Raw genomic sequence first — 17,126 nt, forward strand, 5'->3', positions numbered from 1 at the left:
TCACAGGGGATGGACCGAGTGAAAAAAGCAAAAGTGAGGAAGAGAGAGAGACAGAGGGAGGAAGGGAGAAAAAGAGGGAGGTAGAGAAAGAGAGATAAAGATTGAGAGGGAGTAATCACTCCTTTTCCTCCTCCCCTGCCATCACTCGCCCCTCCAAGCTGCATTCCAGATTGATTAAAAGCCCCTCTTGTAATTGTCAGATCTTGTAGGAACCATCTCTGTGTTTGACTGTGTGTTTATATGTGTGTAAGGAGGGGGTGGGGAGGTGGTGGTGGTGTCATCTGTGTGAGCAGGAAGAAGAGAAACCCAATCTCAATCACGTGAACCAGCGTAACAGGAGTCCCTTCAATAGCTAGCAGTCACTAGCACATCAATCAGAACTCCCACTCAAGCAAAGAAATATCGTTGATGCAGTTTTGTCTTTACAAACAGCAGCCCAGGTAACCATGCTCTATCTCTGTATCCTACTGGAGGAGAAAAAAATGTGCATAAACACACACACAAACAACACACAGTCATTTCTCCAGTCATTAAAATGAGAAACGGCCAATGGTGTAGGAGCTGTTGAGATACCATTAAGAAATGGAGACAAATGCGGTGGATCCCAGCCTGCTATGGCAACCTCACTACAGTAAATCAGACAGTGACGAATATTACTGAGACCGGGCTGCACGCATATGTACACACAAACACGCACGTAGACGAAACACATGCGCACACTCATCCGCACACAAGCTGCGCAAACAATCTGCAAGGCACCTTCCAAAAAAGCTCCTTCGGTGGATTAATGAGTAATTATCCTAATTAAATGTTTCCTGATCATCCGTTATGATATATGGATGATTATTATGTTCAGAGATGATTAAATGATAGTATAACAGAGCAGTCTGATATCATTTCAAAGAATTAATGAGCGTTTGTACAGAGGAACCATGTGGAAATAAGGCACAAATTAAAGATTGAATTAACTTTGATTTAATCAATTCGGGACTAATCGTGAGCTGCAGTAATAGAAAACTTTCTGCCATTTAATCAAGGTGGAGATGTATGTTCTGCTCATTTTTTTCTCTTGTTTGTTTGTTTGTTTGTTTGCTCACAGAAAAAGTCCAAAAAGTGGGAAAAATGGAAACAACTGCATCCTCTGCAAACACATTTGGTACCCAACAGACCTTCTGCAGAGCTTTTAACTAAATCAATATATCAAAGTGCAATTTAGCAGACAGTGACTGTAATGCGGAAAAACTAATTATGCAAACAAGAAAATGACATTTCACTAAAAACACTACCCTGCTGTTGGCAGTGTTAGATACAGGCCAAAATGTGCTGCGCCTGTTTGTGTTTTTTTTTTTTTTCTTTTCCTCAGTGAAAAAATGAGAGGCCACACGATTCTTTTGATCCTCTGAAGACATATCTGCTCTTATGACCAGTTGATCGTGTTACTTAGCCTAATGTAAACCAATAAACAAGGCTAACCTTGTAAGCAGGGTCGATGCTTATTTAAAAGCTCATTGATTAACAGTTGTGATTATTGATCATGCCATGTGGCCCAGACAGAACTGACAGATCTGATAGGTCAGGGTCCGGATTCGCACAGACAGACAAGACAGACAGATGGACGGCAAGAGAGAAAAGAGGGAGAAACAGAGAGAGAGGAGAGAGAGATGGCAGGCAGAGAAGCTGAAAGATGGATACAAACACACACACACACACACACACACACACAAACACACTGATGCAGCTCCTCTTCTCAATCATGTACTAACTTGAAGAGATTATTTGGAGTATCAACTTATTATCTGTACAGTACTTGAACCTCTTCAATATTTTGCCCTAACCCCTATCTCCCGCTCCGCCGCCTGATTCACTTCTCCATACAGTTCACTGTGCAGAGCAGAGTAGTTGCATGTGAAGGAGATAGTAAGCAGTAATATTCAATTATTGTATGCACGGCGTCCCCGTCCCGCCCTAAATTGATTTCTTTCAGAACGGGAGGCATCGCTCAGCACTGACACACAGCCATGTTTCCCCCATCTACCACATCCCACGCAAATTACTCCTCCATCTGCTCTCCCTCACCGCGCCGTGCACTTGCCCCTCTCCTCCCTTCCTTCTCTCCTCTCTTCCCCTTCTCTCCCCTTCTCTCCTCTCCTGTCTCATCAACTCCTCGTCTTCTCTCCTGCACCCACCCCACCCACCCAGAATACACAGCGATCGGTGGTTGGCACAGGCCCCGGCTCCCATACAGTACATTTAATCTGTCTTTAATCTCTTCGCATTGTAATGGGAAATGGTTTTGTGTTTTACTATTTGATTGAGGCTGCAAGCCCGCCCCTCACCACCGCGGGACTCTGTGTTTAGGAGTGGGAGGTGTTTTCAATTTTTGCCCTTGCTCAAATAGTCTTTTATCAAAGAATTCATATCTGTAATTTGATTCTACATATTAACCAGGCTGTTTGTAAGTGGCCTAATAGGAAAATAGGAAAGAGTGGAGAGAGATAGATAGAGCCAGAGAGAAAAATGAAAATCGGCTTCTACTCCTGAATTTAAAAAAATTACACTGAATTAAATGGCTGCTGGAAATGTCAACATTTTTCACTGTAATATTCTAGAGAAGACTAAAGAAAAGGTTGATAAATACCTTGAATGTGGCTCATCTGTAAAAGCCTGTTTTCACCTGGAGCTGGTACACAGCAGTTGTGAAAGTTTTTCTCCCGTCAGGTTATACCATCATCATAAAGACCTTTACAATTGTACCTTTAATAAAGCCACACAGAGAGGGAGTGGGTCTAATCAATACTTCATATAGCGGGGATTATTGTTTGTTCAGTCTCAACATAGATTCAAAACATCCAGGCTCGATAGTCATGTAAAGCTAGAATTGATTTCTTCATAAAAGCAGTGAAATTTTTGATGTTGGTGTCAGGTTTATGATGGTTTTTTTCTCCCTGCATCACATTTTTTATTCATACGCACATTGTCATTTTTACAAAGAACGGGCCTGCAGTTAACGCTGAATGGCATTTACAGTCTCTGTTGGTAAAAATCAACAAAGAAATCCAAATGTACATATAAACACATGCACAAACACACATACAGGTATGCACTGACACACACACACACAGCATCCTCTCGCTCCTATTCTAATTAAAGGGACCTCTCTGCCCTGGGTGTGTGTGTGATATTGACACTTAGCTCCGTACAATAAACTTTATTGGCAAGCCCTGCTTGATTACGGCACTAAACTAGAATAACAAGGAATATGGGAGGAGGGGACGTGGATTATATACTAAACAGACATTAGTGGGCTCTATTCAAATATCTGGTGCATTTTAATAGGAAGCCCCCGCAAGGCCTCTGTCTCTGAAGGAGCTGTGAGGTGACACTGAAATATACTGTGCACAACTTTAAAAAAATGACATGGGTGAAATACATAGAATAAGAGGAGAAAAGAGATATATATCGAAGGATGGAGGAAGGGGAAAGGGGATAGATTTCCCGTCATTAATGATCTATGGAAAATCCTCTGTCTATTTTCAGATATACTGTTAATGGCTGCTCGCTGCCATTAAAATCGTTGCTGTCCTGAACTCAGCTATTCACATATTGGCTGCTGCTTCATCTAATATTCATCTACTGGAGGTCAATGGCAGTGGTGGCATGCTTAATTTGTATACACAAATTAAGGGCGGAGAATAGAGAGTTTTCAATGAGTATAAAGGTGAGACAAATATAGAGTTTATACAGTTATTACACCTCAAAACCATCAAGGTCCCAGTCACGTTGGCTGCACGTTTACAAAATGTCAAATAAAATAATAACACTATTACATTTATCCCAATGCATTTAAACAGTCTCTACAAACAGAGATGTGTGTTGTGAGACTGTATGAAGCAAACATGAATAGACATGCAGAGAGAAAGAGAGAGTTTGTCTCTCCTCAGCACTCCAGCAGCCCTGGTGAAAGAGGAAGCCTTTTAAAGAGAACAGACACTGCAATTATTTCCTCAACAATGGTGTCTCAAACAATACCTGGAGGCAAAGACTTTGCAAAAGGCCTCTTCATCCTGGACATTAAATTACCAATCCAAGTGCTAAACCAATTGTTCAACCGGCAAGTGAAGCAGAAGGTGGTGCGTTGTTCGCTCACAGGTGCAAACCTTATATTTAACTCCTGACTTTGGATACTTTGTGCTAAAGCATTGCATGGAAAGGATTTAAATCAAAGCCGTGGGACATTAGCAACACTGAGCTTACTTCAGTGGCCAGCACACTGTGCATCAAGCCACACACATAAGCCTCATGCAGAAGTCACCACTGATTAAATGCATCATACTATTATCAAAAAGTTTAACAGAATGAAAAAAAAGGCTCTGAGAGGCAGAGCTGTGACTCAAGAGCAAATGAACCGGAGCTGTCTGTCCCGCAGCTTCAACGTTCACTGATCGGCACTTTCTGCTCAGTCAGTTGAACTACAATGACCCCTACTGGCTTAAAATGGTACTGGGTTAGTGTGCTCAGCAGACAAAGAGCTCGTACTTCATTGTGAACTTGTGGCTTTCCTCTGACTCACAAAAACACAGAGATGGGAAGTAATGACAGAAATGATCATTCTCTTTTCCTTCTTGTAAAATAAACTCAATATCCTCCTCCAAACTCCACATCAAAACTCAGAGTCTTGTTTTTTGTTGTTTTGAGTTTCTTTCTTCATCTTCTTTCATTGACTTCTATCCTCACATTCCAAATTCTTCTCCTCCCACCCCCCAACATCCTCCTTTTTTTACTCTCTCTGTCTCTCTCGAGGCCTTGGCACCCTTGGCAGGGCCTCTCCCGCTGGGTGTGTTGGCAGAGCTCTGTCTCTGATTCACCCACAGCGTGCCCTCTGGCTTAACAGGACTGGCACAAGGACACGGAGCAGAGTTGAGAGAGGAGGACAGGGCAGGAAGCATGGAGCTACAGACTGATAGAGCCATATATTAACTGAGAGAAAGTTATCGCAGAACAGGTGAGCAGAATGAGTTAAGTTATTTGAGGTTCAGGTGGCGGTTTTAGGCCCGTGGTTTTTGTGAGTGGGGCAGAAAATGTGAGATAGGAGTGGCGGGAACCACTCTGTTGGTTTGCACGTGCGTCTGGAAGGAGGACATTAGAGTGAGACACACATGCGGCCTCACCTTGAAGAACCACTGACCCCGCACACCTTTATTGCATCTCCAATTAGAGGAGAGGGAGGGAGGAAGGGAGAGATACAGAGAGGGAGAGACGGAAAGAGAGAAAGAAAGAGGGGGAGAGATGTATTTCATAAATGTAGTTCCATAAAGAGCACTGACCCAAATGGCATTCAGTAATTCTTCCCTGTGCCAGAGGAGGTGGGATAATCAGAAACTTCATCAAGTTCACTCCTTCCTTCTCTCCTTCCCTGCGTCTGCAACACCTCCTACCGTCCCACCCTCTGCTGGATCCTCTTAAACAAAAATCGTGTGTAATAAGTGCATAACGTATACGGTGCATCCGGAACGCGCATCAAAGAACATCCTTCTATCCCCCCCTTCATCGCTTCATTTTAATTAAACAAGTTTCCTCAACTCAGAGTCTCGCCATCTCTCATCTCTTTGATCTGCTCCCATCCGAATCACAGTAAAAGAAACACTCCATCTCCACTTGGAGAAAGTTGTATTTGTTTGATTCTGAAGATTTCCAAGCAGCAGTGGTGCGGCATTGAATTAATGTACACAAAAAGGCATCAGAGCACTTACAGAAAAATGCACAGAAAATATAAAAAAAGGCCCCTTTGTCAAGCACTACACTATAACTACAACCCCTTATGGTCCATATGGGTCTACTAATAAAAGCAGAACAAATTCCTTTTTGAAACTGTTCAATAAATTCAAATCTGTCTTCATGACAATGTCGGCAATACACATCAAATCTGTCACTGCTGTGTTGAGATGGATATGGGAGGGCAGAAATCTGAAAGAAAATAATACAATTAAAGTGTGTCTCAAGCACCAAGTCCCCATCGATCCGTTCGCTCTCTTTTCCAATACGCTATGGACTTAACATGGACTTATTCTTTCTTAAGCACAACTGGGACTGCTCCCTTCCCCCCCTTGGGGTGCAACACTGACACAATGCTTCAAAAGAACATTTTGTTTATATGTTCAATACCAGAAACATCAATAAAATTATCCAATCATTAATTTCCAATTCAATACAAATTTAATGCAGAGCCACGGAGTAGCCAGCTCATATCCAATAAGGACATCTATCCCCAATCACTCAGATCTGTGCTTTACACTATGCACATACACACACACAGACACTTATCAATGGGCCTGTCCCTAAAACAGCTATTCCTCACAGACTGACTCAATACTGTGGAGAGGGGGGAAAAAGGAAAACAGCAAATAAGGAGGATGGGAGTGGAGGGAGAGGGGGACTTATTATTTCTTAAGCACAACTGTCAAGGTCAGAGTCTTGACACTGGATGGTCGACAGAGCCGACAGAGACACAATTTCTTGTTCTAGTCTACTGTGTATATATTTGTAAAGTCTGGCTTAGCTTATATGTCTTACTTTCAGACATTTACTTGAGTAAAAGTACCAAATAATTATCTGAATGTACTTTAATTATCAAAAGCAAATACAAGCTGTTGTATCATTGAATGATTATTACTGATACATATCTAACTAAGTCTATTTACACATCTTAATAAATATATGTGTGAAAATGTTGTATAAAGCCTTTCATAGGTCTGGAGGAAGCAGCATGAAATCAATAAATTGCCTCAAGTGTTGTCACTTTTTAGAAAGACGTGAGCCTATCAGACTAGCTCGAGGCTACATTAGCCGCAACAAGAATAACATACCCAAATGTCAGACCTAACTGTCAGCAACCAAGTTGCATTGTGGGTAACGCAGGTGCCACGTTTTGACCTGGAGGAAGAATGAGTGGAATAAAACAGACGATATGTGTCGCTCTGTTGTCCATCTTGAGTCTGACAATATGATAGAAGTGCAAAGTTAAATGGGCAGTGTAACCACTTTATATACTTTCACTTAGTTTAATCTGTGTAATTCATTATATTTCACTGATCACATGTTTTATATGTCAAGTCTTCATCTGCAAATTAACTAGTAACTGTAGCTGTCAGATAAAAGCAGCAACTAAACAGTATAACATTTCTTTTAAATGTAGTGGAGTATAAGTTTAAAGAATCATAGAATAGAAATATTAAGCTTGTACAAGTTCAAGTATGTCAAAATTAGAGTTAAGCACAATAAGTGAGTACAGAACAGTTCACCACCACAGGGTACAGGTTTATGAAAGCTGTTCATGGAGGAACAGAGGGTGGAGAAAGAGATAAAAACACACAAAAGCATCTCATACATCATGGTTTCACTGTGACTTCTATAAAGAGCTCTTACGCGCTCCGATCAACAAGCTCATTCATGGTCAATTTTGAGGTCAGTGGCAGGTACAACAGTTCTATGCTCGATTATACAATCTATAGCTCTCTGTTGCATGTGATTAGGAAATGCGTGGAAATGCTATCAGTATCGAACATCATACAGGTAGCGGACCCGGCTGAACCCACACCTACTGCGAGTGCGACATGATACGTATCAGATAGAGCTGTGAGCTACATGTGTGTTTTTAACGTGTTAGAGCTGGCGAGATGACACAAGAGCCAGGGTTCATGGGTCAAGTAGAGTCAAACCAGGTAGGCGATTGGCTGATCAGGTCTGAGTGTAATGACTAATCAATGGTTGAATGCATTAGCCTAATCTAATGGGCCAGGTGGGAGAGGACAGCGCTAGACACATGGAACACATGATTGAGCACAACATGCAACAGCAATGCAATCAATAACACACAGAGTGGTCTAACCCCAAGGGGGGTCCCCACTACTGGAATGACTTGCTCCACATGCATTTAGGAGGTGCGCTGTATGTGTGTGTGCGTGTGTAAATATGTATGCATGGTCGGTTAGGGGAGGACAGAAAAGGAACCAAGCTGTTTTAGTCTGATTGATTGGATTATGAAACAAAATGAGGGAAATCAAAGCCTTTTGTTTTCTGGCCAGAACCCTCACACACCTCAGTGAGTAGCTATTGTGTGTTTCTCCCTAAGAGAGAGAGAGAGATGTACTGAAAGACAGAGTGAAAGAGAAAGTGATGTAATGTTGATACCAAGAAAATGCAAAATACAGGAAATTAATCATCACTCTGTTTATACAATCAAGGAAAGGAGAGGTGAGACGTTCTTCACACAATATTTAGGGTCATCCCAGGAGAAAAAGAACCCTCCTCTGTGTGTGTTTTGACCTTCCACCATCACTCTATGAAGAGCATTATGTGAAACTGAATGTGGTTTAAAAGCATTGCTGAGCTCTCAGGTACTAGCCTGTACATTACTGAGGTCGCTCACATCTCTAACCCCTATAAATTGAATGTGTTTTAATGCAAAGTATGTAATGTGGAATAATGCTATGATAAAAGAAGCACAATCTAACATAGACGTGTTAAATAAAGGCGAAAACTAGCAGAGTTATAGGAACAGATTTTTTTTTTTTGTTGTTTTGTTTATGACTGTCCAAAGGTGGCAAAACATTGATCAGCTCACAAGGAGATCAACCAAGAGATCCACTATGAGGGAGAGAGGGAGAGAGAGAGAGAGAGAGAGAGAGAGAGAGAGAGAGAGAGATGACAAGTTAGGGACAAGAGCCAGTCAGAGCAGAGGACAGGCCTGGGTCAATACTTGCAGCACATACCGCTGACACTGCACCGCTCAACACACATACATGTGTATGCCCCAAACACACACACACACACACACACACACACACACACACACAGACACACACACACACACACACACTTTCATGAGATAGAGAGACATAAGACCAATCAGTTAGTTGGTGTCAATATATCCAGAGGAAGACAGGGAAAAGGAGAGAATGCATGTGTGTGTGTGTGTGTGTGTGTGCATAAGACAAAGTCAGGCACTCCCCGCAATTAAGGAACTTCTACAGACTAAACTGAAATTTTAGCTTCTGACATTTATTGTGGGCTGTTACAAGTGCTCAGCACTTAAAGGGTCAGTTCACCTAAATCGCAACAAACCATTTTCTCATTAACCTCTTGGGGTTTCTAGCAGTGCAGATTTTATTTGACCATTTTATATGGTTGAAATGAAATTTAAAAAACTGAATGCGCTTTCCAGGGTAAGATGGACTTTCTGAAAAGACAAGTTGGTGTTTTTTAAATGTATGTTTTCAATGCTGTGATGAACAACTGAACAAGACGAATAATTATGGGGTTGAACTGTTTCTACTTTTTTTCATTTCATTTATTAGTTAATAAATCAATTTAATGATCGTCTGAAAATTAATCAACAATATTTCTGATAATCAGTTAATCATTTAGGCATTTTTAGCATAAGCAAAAATGCCTAAATGACTGCCTCCAGCTTCTCAGGTATTAATATTCCATGGTTTTCTTATCCTTGTATGACAGCAAACTGAATATCCTCTATTTATCCGTGGTTAAACAAAACAAAATATTTGAAGACAGCACCTTTTTACTGTTTTCTTTTATTTATTTACAATCTTAAACAAAACAAATAATTGATTAATTAAGAAAATAATCAGCAATTATTTGCAGCCCTAATCTCATTCTCTCACTGTTCATAGGCTGTATACGTACTAATATAGGAAATCTGGTGATAAGCCTGTGAATCTGCGGCTGTACAATTTATCTCATCCTTCTCAATGTTACCTGAGAGTGTCAGAGTGTCAATATCTTATTTTTTTGTTTAGTGTCTATTAGAGCATGTGTGTGTGTGTAAGAGAGGTCTGTGATAGTGGCTTCTCCATCTTTGAAATGAATTAGCGTGTGGTGCCTTATTGAGTGAGGTGCAGTGTTTAAGTGAAACTGATGAGAGATGTGAGAGCAGCGAGGACTGGGCTATAAGTATGTGGCTGGGGTCACAGGTTAATCCCTATTGATTTACTCCACCGTCTAGCATATAGCCACACAGGAAGACAAGGAAGGAGAGGCCTGCTTTACCCACTATCACTGAGAACAAATGCAGGATAAAAATCACTGCTCACACACACCTTCACATAAACGCACACACACACACTCTCTTACCTGATGCTAAGTAGGGTAAGGACAAGAGAATTAAGTATCATTTAATCTCTAAATAGGTAGTTAAACACCCTCTACTTAGAACGATTGCAGACCATGACCTCCTGATAATCATGACCTCCTAGGGATCAGTGAAAGATATGAGCGATTTACACGAGAACATACTATCAGGAACAAAAATATAGAGATGCATGTTTTTCTGCAAAACTGGTCTGACGTGGGAAACACACATGGAAACGCTGTCAATGTGGGAACAGATTGGAGCGCTATACAAACTGTGAAATCACAGCGAACCCCCCGACAGACCGAACAGACCAGATCAGAGAGTGTTTGATGAGGAACCTGAGTAACACCCGGACCAGGCTGTATGTATAAACAAGCTCCTCACAATTTCACCCCAGAGGAGGAAAGGTGAAATATTACATTAATATGAACAACTATTAATAATAACCCCCCCTTCTTTTCTCTCCCCACCTCTTACCCCATCACTCCTTCTTTCTCCATCTCTATCTCACTCCTCCTCTCTCTCTCTCTCCCCCTCTGCCTCTAATCCTATCATGCGGGCAATAAGTGTATGCACCATGAGCACATTTAATTTCTGCGGTTGGTTTTCAGCGAGCCCAGAGGTGAGCCTTAATAAGGATCAATGGCACTTTATCTGGGACAGCACCCACTTCACAGCATGCAAATTACACAGCAACCCTTAAAAAAAGAAATGGATTTAATTAAAAAATGTAGAACCACAGGCTCTGGAAATTCAATTAAAGGATTTATGCAAAGGTTGGCTAGCTTTTTGTGTTGCAGTTCCTGCTTATATAATGAGCTTTTCATATTAAAAATCAATAGGTAATCTGGGCTAGGGGATCGGCTGCTTATGTACATTTTTGAAATCAATTTGAAAAATAGTCCATCAGCTCCGTGTCACAACAAAGAGGGGAGGGAGCAGTGTGTGTGTTTGTGTGTCTCAAGTTGTAGTGGGGGCAGCGCAGGGGGGTCAATGGCAGGAAAGCAGGAGAAATGGACTGTAGAGGTAGGGGTGATAGGTTACATCTTTCTCCTGAGGGTCATGGGAAGAAAAGCTCTGAAGTTCTGAAGGTAAGAGAGTCGGAGGGTGAAGGAGGCAATGTGGAAGCGTAGAGGGTAAGTGAGTAAGGATGTCTCTCTGGCCAGGTTAGTTTCTGGCTCTTTGGCCTGTTCTGATCCCTTCTATTAGAGAGCGATTCCCTTGGCAATGAGGGTATAGCTGGCTCTGACCTGTGGCTCTGGGGTAATTTAGCCAAGTCCCAATTCAGACTCAGCCCAGACTCAGACAAGCTCGGCTGGGGAGACGTTCTAATGGCCTCCCTGAGGTGTCTGGAGCTGGAGGAGCAGGGGAGGATGTGGTTTAAGGTCTTTAAGTAATGTTTCTTCACAAAGAAAACTCAGCCTGTCACAGAAAGACATCTGATAAAGAGGTAAAGGCAAAAATAAAGACTGCACTGTACAAACATATAGAAAAGGAAACATTATTTTGCAGCAATAAACAGCTGGAAAGTTCTGTTTTGAAATATTTGATTCTTAAAAATGACTTTCTTCCTTAACTTCTTCCACTTTCAACAGGGATATTGTTCATGCCTCCTTCACACTCATGTTGTATAACTGTACGCAGGCAGGAGGGGTGAATGACTGACTGCATACAGTAGCAGACTGTCAGCATTTGATTGGTTCATTATTGATCCAGACACGCTCTCCATCACATCAACTCATCCACAATAAACCATTTACACAGTTTCCCTGTGCAATGGACCACATAACCAGGCCTTAGGCCATCTCTGTTCACCCACTGTGTGTATGTGTGTGTGTGTATGTCTGAGCATGTGTGTGTGTGTGTGTGTTTAATGAAATGGTATCTCCGTGGACAATAATCCCAGTAACAGGATTGGGCAGGAACACACATGTCAATACAGCCAAATAGGATTGTATGCTTTTATCCATCCCCACACCAACACATCTCTCTCTCTCTCTCTCTCCCCCTCTATGTCTCTCCCTCTCTCTCCCATAGTTCAGCAGCACAGCAGGGGATGTCTGGCAGGAATATCACATTCATTTTATCTAGTTCTTCAAAAATGATCTAAAACATGGCCTCTGAAGGAAATCAGTGCATCATCAGAGGTTCACTTTGAGTATGTGAATCTTATATCATTTGGCATAATGTGTAATATTCTGTCTACACCACTGAGGGGAAATCTACACAGTGTCTCCAGACAGGCTGGAGCTGACCCCCCACCCCCCACCCCCCCTTGTAGCTCCTAATCATCCAAGAGGACTCTATTACAAGGGCCTGGCAGCTCATCTAACCCCACAGAGGAGAAGGGGGGCTGGCAGGGAAACTGGGACCTCTGCTCCTCTTTCTTTCCACATGGTTGAGCACCACACACAACACTGGCGCGTGCGTGCACACACACACACACAAGCACACACACAGGTTGCCTGGGTGCCACAGCAACTGTGTGTAGCACACCAGATAGCAGATAGAGCACCTGACCTCATGTCTGTCTGCAGGAGGGAAACTGATAAAAAAAAAAAAACAGTGAAGTAACAGGTGGCTGTCGCGTTCACGAACAGCACCAATCACCCCAACCCACTGTACGTTTGTTATATGGTAATGCTGATGTCTTCGTCACAGGATCTGTCTCTGGGGTTAACCCCCAAGGAGCAGTGGAGAGCTCCTGGTTGCAGCAGGCAAGGCTCAGCAGAGGAGGCACTGGCAGTCCCACTACTCCTGACTGAACAACCATTTCTAATACAGCCCTGACTGCTGGTGCCTGGTCAAAAGTTCAGCTTGTGCATATGTAAAAAGGTGGCCTGGTGCCCGAGGCAGGATCCTGGGTAAAATAATCATGCTAAAACGCTAAGAAGCATGGGACAAGGCGAGAGCACTGATGAAACCGCCCCCTGGGGTGGGGGGTGGGGGGGTGAAGTGTCTGATTGGACCAGCAGAGCCTCTTAGGCCTCTGCCCATAACACACCTACCCCTCCTCCCCTCTTCCTATCCATTATGATGAGGTACCGGAGCCACTGCCCACACTGGTCTCCATGCAGCTCAGCACTGTCTGTGCCTATAGTTAAGGTATAGATTTGATGAGTATAGGCTGAGCCCAGCTGCTCAGAGCCTGAGGGTACACTGATCTTGAGGGAGCAATCAGTCAGTCAACAAAATGTCACAGGGTCAGCGTTACAGCGTGACAAGACGGTGACAACTTCACAAAGGTTACAGCCCAACCAATAACTGCAACAGTCACAGAAATTCATTGTGTGCTTTTTAAATGTGTGTGTGTCCTGAGTTTTGTTTCAAAGTGTATCATTTAAGAACTTTTACAGAATATACACGATCTAGAGGGGCCTGAAAATCCCACTATCCTACATCAAATAAATCAATCAAAATCTGTGTCGATCAAATTTTCAGCATTAAATTGCTGCAACTAAATTGCAGAACTATGATAACAACTGTCTTTTGCCTTTCTCGCTCTCTCTTAGTTTCTCTCTCACACGCGCACACACGCGCACACACCACACACACACACACACACACCACTGCAGGCCAGATCATTCAACACTGATAATCACACCAAAGGACACAGGGAAAACTCCCACTCTAAACACGCTGAATTAAAGAAACAGGAGTTACAGGCCTGGTCGCACAATCTCTGATAAGTAGATCAAGGCACGGGGAGGGGAACATGATGTTAGTGAGAGATAGTTTGCCTGATTAAAATGTCATGGCTCTTTATAGATGCCTTTCTCAACTCAGCAAAATGGAATCAGCTCTCTACATCAATAGCGGAGTGGGCTGTGCACCCCACTAATAAAGAACTTTCTTTCCCTTAAGTAGAATCCACAACACAAAGAATGCAAAATATGGCAAATCAAAATATATTTTGGTAATATGCGAATAAAAAAAGATATCAAAAGATAAAAGTGGAGTGTAAAAGTGAAATGCTGATAAAATAAGAGAGCATGAACTGAGCGCATGGCCTGACATGACATTTCCTCGCCTTTATAACAATAATCAAATCAAAGATTTAGGACCACGTGTAGCTCCAGGTGTTTGCTGCAAATTCATGTGTGCGCTCGTCCATGCGTGTGTATGTGTGTCTACTCGTGTAGCGCAACTGTATATCACTCCACCTGTGCTCCTATAAATCAAACCTGTGTTTTAAATGAGAGGCTGGTTATTTGCGCAAGAACACACACGGGGGCTTTGTGATTGTTTTTTGGAGTCGACATTCTGCTTATGTTTGCATCCCAGAACAATCTCCATGGATCCCGCAAGCGTACGCAAGCAATTAAAGCGATACCATCTTCATATCCCTGCAACCAATAACTGAAATAATATCACTGTTTTATTAAGCCCTTAATGTGGGGGGCAGAAGAAGTGAGGAGTGGGATTTTAAAGAGGATACACTTTCAGGGGCCTTATCACCCCCAGATTTAAATAAGAGCAAATGCTCAGCTTAAGGGTGTGCCAGTGTATCTGTGTGTGTCTGTGCATAAGGCTGTGTGTCTGTGTGTGGCCTTTATCAGACATGAGTTTTAGCTAATCGCTGTGTCAGCACACCAGAATTTAATTACTAGCTCTACCTTTGTCCTTTAATATTTACTAACATCTACACTACGTTTAATTAACCACATGTAGAAAAGCCACTGCTCCATTCTGGAGGAGAAACCGCTCTGTTAATTGCATCTGTGTGCTCACATCCAAAACGTTAACACCCATCCACTCTGGGGTACACTTCCAAATCATCTGATTAAAAAGCGTGTTTAACAAATTTTGGTCCAGCTAAAATTGACACAAGCCAGATTTGAAGATGGAAACAAGACAGCAAGTGATGAAAAAGAAGTAAGAAAAATGTTAGAGAAGGTAAAGAGGGAGGGGGAAAAAAAAGAGTGTTATGTGACAGAAATAGTCAAATTGAGGAAATGTTCAGCTTGGCATTTTGTGAAAGGTGCTGAGGAGCAGTTCCTCTCATCTCTCATCCTATGTCAGAAGGAGGAGAGACAAATGACGGCCTGAGGCCTTGTGTCTGTCAAACATGATGGATCAGAATAACGCTCCACTAAAACTCCACCACGCTGCCTTTCAACACATCACATTTTCCCTTCAGTGCAAACACTAAATTGATAAACTATGAAAAGGAGCTAATGGAAAGATGTAATAGTCAAACTAAAGCATATATTAGGGGGATATGGAGCCTAAAGGGTAGAGTGCTGCTATCCATTGAAAAGTCTTAAAGAGCAGAGGACACAATACAGACGAAGATAAATCATAGTGCTGGATTTTATCGTTCATAGCCAAAGTGTGTGAGGACATTAACCTCAGGCACCTGACATCACCTCACAGGCACACGCATGTGCTAAGAACACTTGCGCACACCTACATCCAGTTCATGTAGTCATTTACTATTCAACTACATGCAGTTGCCTCTCTGAGCTGCACTATAGAGGTTATTGCCAAAGCGAGACACCTTAAGAAGAAACCAGTAAGTCTGCTTAAATCTTCAGACATCATTAGATCTCTCTGACAACAATACATTAATGTGTTAGACATAACTCTAATGCACACACTCTATGACAGAACTTTTGGAATTAAAAATGCTTCATTAATTTAAGTTGATGCGAATCCAAATTTGGGTGAAAATTCTGTGCAATTAAGATACAACTGACAAAAAGTTGATGTAGGAAACATTTTTCGCAAATCATCAGTGTTTGCTGGAAGTCACAGTGTAACGAAGAATTACCAAAGATGACACACTCCACTCCTCAGCTGCACCTAGAAATTCTATCCACAAAATAGAAATGGCTGTATTCCCACTATAATCTTCACAAGAAACCCCTAGGGATATGGTCATAAGCCTTCTCTAAGTTCATCAAAGACATGTTGACTTAATAGGCAACCTCCTTAACCTGAGGTTTGACAGTCAGTCATACCTTCCTTTATAACTGAGTTGAGCAATAACTGGAGCACACCATTCAGTCCACTCCACCAGCAAGTTGGGAAGGACTCTACATCCTCTAAAGGAGTTGTGTCCACCAAGTCCCCAGTCTGTGACCACAAGCACTGTTTAATGTATAGGCATAAAAGACAGTCATGGCCTTTATCTTTGTAACACTTGGACAGATAGAGGTAACTTTCTCAAACTCTGAGAAAAACAACAACTGCAGCTCTACCAGGAGCTACAGGTCAAATGCAGTAGTTTGGTTCCAGAGCAAGAGCTACATGTACCTGATACAGCTGTATCTGCACAAGCTTCAACTTGTTCCCCACCAGAGACTAAAATTCCATGTCCAAAGTTTGCCATGGGAGATGTTTTAACTATGTATCTGCTCTCAGAGAGGTCTCTGCAAAACAAGGTTGAACCAGGCTGCTAACCTAAAGTTATGCATCTGAAAATGTCTACTAATAGGTTCTCCTGATGGGGTATATGGTAAAAACAGACAGAGAGCTTATTATCTTAGTACTCTAGAGTACATGACTGCACAAGAGAAGAGACTTGAGTTTGCGCAGTGCATTTACTGTAACCTAATAGTCACAGTACATCAGGATCTGGAATATCGCCTACCCTGGTGAAAGGATAGGGGAACGGGCTCTCAGAGTTAAATAAACAGTGACAGGAGGAAGAGGAAAACAAACCACAGAATATCTCTCTATCTGTGAAACCCAGACTCTCTCCCTGAGCCCTCAGCACTCAGCAGATCAACCCCTCTCCATCCTTTTCCTCTGCTCTCTCCCAGGAGCGTGCCAAGACAAATATATAGGTGGAGTAAGGGACAGAGAGTCAGAAAATTCACTGACTTGTTTCACATGTTGAAAATTACAACTAGCTACAGAGCTATTCTGATGGAATGAAAAGTTACCAAATGTTAACCAATCCATTCTGGTGGTTATCATCATCTATAGGTAGTATAAAGTGTTCTTCAGTCAGCTCATGCTACAAGTTGTG

The 17,126-nt window shown here is 42.2% G+C and overlaps 1 protein-coding gene across 1 annotated transcript in view; it reads right to left on the bottom strand.

Annotated features, from left to right (window-relative positions):
• wwox (WW domain containing oxidoreductase) overlaps nucleotides 1-17,126 on the bottom strand; it is a 129,768-nt gene that overhangs the window by 69,504 nt on the left and 43,138 nt on the right. The window lies entirely within an intron of this gene.

This window comes from Lates calcarifer, linkage group LG10 (assembly GCF_001640805.2).
Source record: "Lates calcarifer isolate ASB-BC8 linkage group LG10, TLL_Latcal_v3, whole genome shotgun sequence".
Taxonomy (NCBI): Eukaryota; Metazoa; Chordata; class Actinopteri; family Centropomidae; genus Lates; species Lates calcarifer.